Raw genomic sequence first — 9,400 nt, forward strand, 5'->3', positions numbered from 1 at the left:
AACAAGTGTTATTAGCCCAATCATGTCTTCAATAGAGCGATACTCAGCGGGCATCAACTATAAGAGTGGATGTATCTCTGACAGCTTTTTCTTGCAGGCCCTTTTGAAGACATCAACTATTTGATTGAAAAGATCCATATCAAGCACATGCAAATTACTTTAATATCAAATGAGAGATTTGTACTCTTGGTTTGGGACTTGTTCCAAAGACTTGTTCAACAGACTTGTTCAAGACAGCGTTCACAGTCAAGACAGGTTATAAGCTGCTAGGGATGATCTAGAGAAATCATTAGCTGACTATCTTAATTCTGGAAATCACTCGTTAATGTTCAGGGTTATACTTGTGCTGCCAGCTATAAACAAGTGATCAGTTGATTGTATCAGTGACTCTGAGTAGAGTGGGAATGTGTGGCACATACCATTTCATATCCACACAGTCTGTCAAAGCTTAAAGGAATCCTACAAGGTATGTCTCATATTCTGAGATCAAAAAAGCAAGAGGAACTCCAGAATGAGTCCTCTCAAGCCCCATACCCCAAACTCTGAGCCAAGCCATTTGAGAGGAACATCTAGAAACATCCAGAAGATCCTGATGGATCTGAAAACGCATTGCCCATATCATAGAATCATTGAATCCCTACAGTGGGGAAAGAGGCCATTTGGCCCATTGAGTCTGCACTGACCCTTTGAAGAGCATCCCCCACCCTATCCCCATAATCCCACATTTACCATGGCTAACCTAGTCTGCACATCCCTGTATACAACAGACAATTTACCATGGCAACTCCACATACCTGATGGTGCTATTGTTTGTCTTGGTAGTTGCAGTGAAAGTGGGTTGACAATGGGGTTACATGGGAAACAATTCCAGAATATGTGTCAATAATGGTCCATTAACCACATTGCATGTTCAATCTTATATCGTCCTTAGCAGATGCTCAGGACAGTCAAATCATGGATCGAGATGTCACAACCATCACTACCAAGTTATAAACCTCCTTTATATTCGACTATGATCAGACTAGTTACATCTGGAACTAGATAGAAAGAAACTAGAAATGTCATTCCCAATGTCAGGATAAGGTTGGTCATGTTCAGGTTTTGGTTGGAGTTGCGTTGGAGAAAATTCAATATTGGGTCATATTGAGGTCAAGGCAGGGTCTATATTGGGGACAGGAGAGGTCACATTAGGATTTGTTTGGGATTGGGTGTGGGGTCAGGGCTCAGCTCCACGTAGAGAGATAGAGAGGTCAGGATTGGGTGGAATAAAGCCTGCACTTTTTTTTTTCAATTTATTTATTGTAAACTAAAATAGAAAATTAGAATTTTAAAATCCAGGGACTGGGAAAGGAGTTGCTGCACTTTTGAAATCAAATTACTGTAACTGATTGTAAGCTGTGTTTAAATAGTTGCTTTGTAAGCAATGAGGGAGGTGACATAAGGCAGCATGGCACCAGGATTTTGGTGGGGGGAGCGGAATGCGACGTTAGGGGTGTGCAGAGAGTAGTTCAATCAACAATATGTAGCTGGTTGGTTTATATAATTGTGACCAGCTGTGGTTTTGGAAATCATTAACCTGACAGCAACTCTGTGATTAGTTACTGGGCAGGTAAATTGCTTAGAGGTTTACAGTAGAAGGTGAGATGCCTTCAAACTACTGGAATAGCACATTCTGTGACTCCATCTCTTTCTGAAGTAAAAGTTCCTTAAGAAAACCAGTTATTTTCTCCACCAGTTTGTAAGCTGTTCCATTAATCAGTAGTTAAGAAATACTGTAATTAGTATAACAGTTATCCTGTGCCTTCTGCAAAAAAATGAAAGAATCTCAAAGACCAGAAGGTCTTAGGAAACAAAAGGAACATCTCATCAAACCCTGTGAACTGGTAGGGTATCCAGTTAAACAATAGATGAGGATAGTATATTGAGCAATGGGTGAGGATGTTACAATGAGCAGTGAGAGAGGACAATGCACTGAGCAGTGGGTAAGGATGATGCACTGAGCAATGAGAGGGAATGTGCACTGAGCAGTGAGAAAAAAATTATTTCAAAAATATACTTTATTCATAGAATGATTTTATGGTCTGTACATTTGATCATGCCATACATATGTCCATATTTACAAACACAGATTCTACTTTATCCTTGTCATTCGCATTTACAATCCTGTGCATTTTTCAATCTTGTACATATACATATATTTGGCTGAGGCATCAGCAGAGCCCAAAAAACGTCCGCATGGGCCCCCTGTTCTTCTTTAGGCAGGCCGATTTTACACGGTGGTCTTTCCCCACCGCGCCTTGGCGGCAGCTGCCCCAAGCTTCAGCGCGTCCCTCAGCACGTAGTCTTGGACCTTGGAATGTGCCAGTCTGCAACACTCGGTCGGGGTCAACTCCTTCAGCTGGAAGATCAACAGGTTTCGGACCGCCCAGAGAGCGTCCTTCACCGAGTTGATGATCCTCCAGGCACAGTTAATGTTCGTCTCGGTGTGAGTCCCGGGGAACAGGCCGTAGAGCACGGAGTCCCACGTCACGGCGCTGCTCGGGACGAACCTCGACAAGCACCACTGCATTCCTCTCCAGACTTCCTCTGCATAGGCACATTCCAGAAGGAGGTGTGTGACAGTCTCGTCCCCCCCGCAGCCACTTCGAGGGCAGCGTGCGGTGCGGCAGAGAGTCCGGGCGTGCATAAAGGATCTCACAGGCAGAGCCCTTCTCACCACCAGCCAAGCCACGTCTTGGTGCTTGTTGGAAAGTTCTGGCGATGAGGCATTCTGCCAAATGGCTTTGACAGTCTGCTCAGGGAACCGCTCGACAGGATCCGCCCTCTCCTTTTCCCGAAGGGTCTCAAGGACGCTACGTGCTGACCACTTCCTGATGGACTTGTGGTCAAAGGTGTTTTTCCTCATAAATTTCTCCACGAAGGACAGGTGATACGGAACGGTCCAACTACTCGGAGCGTTCCGCGGCAGCGAGGCCAGGCCCATCCTTCGCAACACCGGGGACAGGTAGAACCTCAGTACGTAGTGACACTTGGTGTTTGCGTACCGGGGATCCACGCACAGCTTGATGCAGCCACACACAAAGGTGGCCAGTGGCCACTGAGCAGTGAGATAGAAAATGCTTGAGCAGTGGGAGAAGATGGTACACTGAGTTTGCTCTCAGAAGACATGCTGAGTTGCCCACTGTCGGCCTTTTTAGTCAATGTGGTGGGGAAATGAAACCTAAAGTGGGAATAGATTGACTATTGAAGGATCTTATCTGGTGGCAGTTTGGGAAGATCAACCCTGGATTTTTGCACTTTGACCTTAATCCTGGTGGAAGAGGGAGGATGGTGCAGCATGGATACAATATCATCCAACCAATTAAATGCCTTTCTTGCCTCCAAGATCATCTCCAGTGGGAGCTGAAGATTGTCCTCCATTGTAATTCAATATAGCTGACCTTTTTTCCACTCAATTCTAAAGATTTCACTTTCTCCCAAAAACTAAGCCACTATTCAGTGGCTTCTATAACCGGGTCAACTATGAGTTTGCATTTTAGGGTTGAGAATCTGACAAATGGTGGATTAGTAGGGTACACAGAGAATTAGTAGGGTACACATGTGTACACAGAGAAGCACATCATTTCCCTTAATATTGATTGGTGATAGTCTCTATATCTCAGTATGGAACCAGTCTCAAGACTCTCAGAAAGTCAGCAACAACATAAACCTCTTACAACCTTAGGCAAACATCCCTCTCATGCAGTCTGTACAATTGATGATCTTGCCATTACTAAAGATTCTATCAATTACCTGCTAAACATAGTGAGACATACTGCACTGATTAATAACGTCAAGATTAATCCTGGTTTCTTGGAATGGTTTCTCATAGAGAATGCTTGGTTCCCTGGTACAGGAGCAGACTGAGCAGTTACGTTTAGAGGGAATGCTTCTAGCATGATGGACTGCCACAACTCAGTAATATGTTCCTTCTTGATTCCAAGTCTCTTGCTTAGAACATAGAACATAGAACAATACAGCACAGAACAGGCCCTTCGGCCCACGATGTTGTGCCGAACTTCTATCCTAGATTAAGCACCCATCCATGTACCTATCCAAATGCCGCTTAAAGGTCGCCAATGATTCTGACTCTACCACTCCCACGGGCAGCGCATTCCATGCCTCCACCACTCTCTGGGTAAAGAACCCACCCCTGACATCTCCCCTATACCTTCTCCGACACATGATTAATTGGAGGCTGAAAACTCAATTCCAGGTTAATAATGGAGGCCTGCAGTCATAGCTGTTGTATCAGTTCCTTTCTCTCTGACACACCTATTGTTTCTGCAGATGCCACTACATAATATGTCTACAACTAGATTGACCCAAGATGAAAATTAAGGCAGTGTTATTACACAAGCTTTTGATTGTCCATACTTATCATAATAACCATTCTTTTTTTAAGAAAAAGTGAGCTCTGCTCTTATAATTGGTATTTCTATCCTGCTGTGGTTGAAACATAGACCATAGGAGTTAGAGTTAGACTAACCACACCTCAGGGAGGAGTTATTAGCAAATACAATGGCTGGAATCAGCTAACTATCACAATATTGGAGCATTTTAAAACATTAACAACAAGAACCTGCAATGATGTGGTGTCCTTCAGCAGTTTCATTAAAAGAAGTTGCAAAATACTTTGCAGCAATACTGTCAGATTTTGTATATAAGCTGCATAAGGATTTGTTCAACCAAGTGGCAGAAAAAACTCAGTCAAAGGATCACACTGAAGGAGCGTCTTAAAGGTGGAGAAATATTTACAGAGTCAGAGACGTTTAGACAGGGAATTCTAGAACTCTAGATTCGAGGCAACTGAAGAAATGGCAGCCAATGACGGGAGCAATTCGAACCAGGCATTCTCAAGAGGCCGGAACTGGAAGAGTGCTAAGATCTTGGAAGGGTGAAGGAGCTGGACCAGATTTCAGAGATCAAGGGGGATGCAGAAGAGTTTGTAAATGTTGGAAGGATAATTTCAGCAGCGCAGCTCTTATGGTTTAAAGGAGTTACACTGCCGTACTCCACATTGGACAAACTTTCCATCCACAAGGAGTTCCCCACTGGCAGAACAGGAATTGAGAAATGACACTGCAGCAATATTTCTTACTGGGTAACTTCAATCAGTGAATTTACATTTTATACTTAACAGTAAGATTGGAATGTTGGAAATGAATATAAGTTGTTAGTATTTGGTATTTTTCAACAACAATCAAGATATCAACAATCTAAATCAAGATGCTGTTATTATTTAAATGATGCAAGACTGCAGAACTCTGCAGAGAGAGGGATCTGGGTGTCCTGGTACATGAATCGCAAAATGTTAGTCTACGCGTACACCAAGTGATAAAGAAGCCACATGGAATGTTGATATTTGTTGCAAGCACTATTGGAGCATTTGCCCCTGATACCCATTGATTCCAGTTTTGCTAGGGCTCCTTGATGCTGCACGCAGTCGAATACAGCCTTGATATAATGGCCTGTCACTCTCACCTCACCTCTGAAATTCAGCTCATTTGTCCATGTTTGAACCAAGGATGTAATGACGTCAGGAGCTGAATGGTCTCTGGTGGAACCTGATGGGGGTCAATGTGCAGGTTATTGCTGAGCAGATGCTGCTTGATAGCACGATTGATGATATCTTCCATCATTTCTGTGATGATCGTCAGGTTGGATTTGTTCTGCATTTTATGTACAGGACATACTTGGCCAATTTTCCACATTGTCAGGTAGATGTCAGGCACGATGGCTCAGTGCTTAACATTACTACCTCACAGTGCCAGGGACCCAGGTTCAATTCCATTCGCAGGCGATTGTTTGTGTGGAGTTTGCACATTCGCCCCATGTCTGTATGGATTGTTGCTAGGTGCTCAAGCTTCTTCCCACAGTCCAAAGATGTACAGTTTAGGTGGATTGACCATGTTAAATCACCCATAATATCCAAGGATGTGTAGGCTAGCTATGTTAGCCATGGGAAATATGGAGTTAGAGGGATGGGGTGGATGCTGTTCGGAGGAGCAGTGTAGACTTGATGTGATAAATGGCCCGCTCCCACACTGTAGGGATCCTATGATTCTATGACAGTGTTGTAACTGTACTGGAACAGCTTGGCTAGGGGAGGGGCAAGTTCTGGAGCTCAAGTCTTCAGTACTGTTGCCAGAATGTCATCAGGGCCCATAGTCTTTGCAGTATCCAGTGTCTCTAACCATTTCTTCATTTCATTTGGAGTGAATTGAATTGGCTAAAAACTGGTATCTATAATGCTGGGGACCATTGGAGAAGGCCGAGATGGATCATTCACTAGGCAATTCTGGCTGAAGATTGCTGCAAATGCTTCAGCCTTATCCTTTACATTGATATGCTGGACTCTTACATCATTGAGGATGGGATAATTGTGGATCCTCCTCCTCCAGTGAGTTGTTTAATCATCCATCACCATTTAGAACTGGATATGACAGGACTGCAGAACTTAGATCTGATCCATTGTTTATGGGATCACTTAGCTCTGTTTATCACTTGCTGGTTGTGCTGTTTGGCATTCAAGTAGTCCTGTTTGATAGCTTCACCAGGTTGACATCTCATCCCCTGGCATGCCCTCCTGTACTCCATTGAATCAGGGTTGATCACTTGGCTTGGTGGTAATGGTTGAATGGGGAATATGCCCCCATATGAGGTTGCAGATTGTGTTGGAGTACATGTCTGCTGCTGTTGATGGCCCATAGCAACTCATGGATGCCCAGTTTTGAGTTGTGAGATTTGTTCGAAGTCTGTCCCATTTAGCATGGTGATAGTGCCACACAATACGATGGAGGGCATTCTCAATGCGAAGGTGGAACTACGTCTCCACAAGGACTGTGCGGTGGTCACTCTCACTTATAATGTCCTGGACAGATGCACCTACAGCTGGCAGACTGGTAAGGATGAGGTCAAGTATGTTTTTTCTTGTTGTTGGTTCCCTCAGCACCTGCCGCAGATCCAGTCTAACAGATGTGTCCTTTAGGACCCAACCAGCTTGATCATTAGTACTACTATCTAGCCACTCATGGCTAGATAGCAAGTACAAATTCCTCCCACAAGTGTGTGTGTGTGTGTGTGTGTGTGTGTAGTACAGTGGGGTCGCTTGTAGCAAGGATGCCCTGAGGCATGGTACATTGTTGAGACCAAACAGGCTACGGCAATGGAAATGGATGAATGGACACTGGACAACAATCAACAGACAGGGGTGTTCCCTCCCAGTCGGAGAACACTTCAGACCTGAACGTTTGACCTCGGACCTTTGGGTGACCATCCTCCAAAATAGAGTTCGGGACAGGTAACAATGCAAAGTGGCCAAGCAGAGGCTAATAGCCCCAAGTTTAGTACCCGTCTGGATGGCCTCAACCGGGACCTTGGGTTCATGTCACACTACGGGTGACCCCACTGCACTACACACACACACACACACACACACATACAGACCCATACACACACGCAGATACTCTGTCAGACACAAGCTCTCCCTCATAAGCTCACACACGCACCTTCTCACAGACGTGTACTCCTTTACACTCACACTCACACACATACAAATATGCACACTCTCTCACAGACACTCATACCTCCCCTGCACACACACACCCACATGCACACACACACACATATAAGTTTGTGGGGTGAATTTGTACTTGGAGAATTACATTTTATTTTGCTCAAAAACTGCACGAATCCCTGTAAGATTCTGTAAATCCTTTTTTTAGATTAGAATCAGTCTGAACATTGGAGCACAGACAGCCTCACTCAGGGCACCTTACACCTTCAATGCATTATCTAGGCCAACATGGCACCCACTGTTAAAGTTCACTTGAGAATGTAACTTCAAGAAAGTTCTGGAATTTACATATGAAAGAACTGAAACCAACATGCCCATTCTAAAAGATGAGAGACTTAACAAACAATCCCGGTCTTTTTCAACACATAATTTCACTTACATCACACTGTAAACTTTTGCTAAAAAATTCTGCATCTTCTGATCTTATACTCCACAATCACCTGATGAAGAAGCAGTGCTTTGAAAGCTAGTGTTTCAAAATAAACCTGTTGGATTACAACCTCTGTTGTGTGATTTTTAACTTTGTACCATCTGCCATGACAGGATTCAAACCTGTGTCCCCAGAACATTAGTTTGGCTTCAAGATTAATAGCCTAGCAGTAATACTTCTAGTTGCACTGTCAAGATCAGCAAAATGTTGTTTAAACACAACTTGATGACAGCCACAAACCCACAACCTTTAAAGTTAAAGCAAGTCATCTTACTTTGTTCATCTATTAATTTAATATACCCAAAACCAATTAACTTACTGACTACATTAGTAATCAAGGTTATTCAGCATATTTAAACATCTTATCTTATTAAACTTGTATTCAATTTTTGTAAAATAACAAATTCCTTCCTACAATCAATAATTACATTTATGGCATAATTTATCCATAAATTCAATTCTAATTATCAGATTTATATAAATTTTCTGATTACATTAGCATTGGAGGTCACACATCAATTATTTATCCAGATCATTTAGGAAATAGTTTGACATTTATATCAAGCACACTCGACAATATCATAAGCTTTGAGATAATGAATTTCTGGCTGCCAGGCAAAATCCTGGAATCTTCTCGCTAATGGCACTGTGAGTCTATCCCCAGTTACATGAACTGTGGCAGTTGAAGAAGACAGCTCATCAATACCATCTTGCGGGATGGATAATAAATGCTGGTCCAGCCAGTGACACCACATCCAGTGAGTGAATAAAGAAAAATCTTACTGAATGCTGGAGCAGATGCAAAGGTGTCAATGGCCGACTCTTGTTCATATGTTCATATTTATTTAAACATTTTCAAAGGCTTATTTCCATCTGTTTACCCCATCAACTGCAGACAGCTCTCCACTTTCCAAATTGAATTTGTTTATATCCAAGATAATTCATTTGGACGTAAGTACATCACCCTCATCCTAATATAGAATTCACAGAACCATAGAATTATTATAGTGCATTGTTATAAAACTCTGTGTCTGAAATGCAATTGCATCATGATAGAGAATTGTTTACAGCATTATCCAAGGCAGCGAACTCAATCTGGAACAGCTTTCTCCATGATAGAGAGATAGAGTGATATTCATTGTCACTTGTATTTAAGTATTGATGAACCTGAAAGGCCTAATGGCCTCCTCATGCATAATACTGCCTTATAATTCTCTGATTGGAGGAGAAACTTCTTCACCCATGGAATTTCAAGAATACAGGAATAGACTAGCAACTCGCTAGTACAGAATGTAAAGGAAAGTTATAAAGTAAGCAGGAAAGAAGTAAACTGATGGGATTGGAACAGGTGT

This window comes from Chiloscyllium punctatum, chromosome 3, assembly GCF_047496795.1.
Source record: "Chiloscyllium punctatum isolate Juve2018m chromosome 3, sChiPun1.3, whole genome shotgun sequence".
Lineage (NCBI taxonomy): Eukaryota > Metazoa > Chordata > Chondrichthyes > Orectolobiformes > Hemiscylliidae > Chiloscyllium > Chiloscyllium punctatum.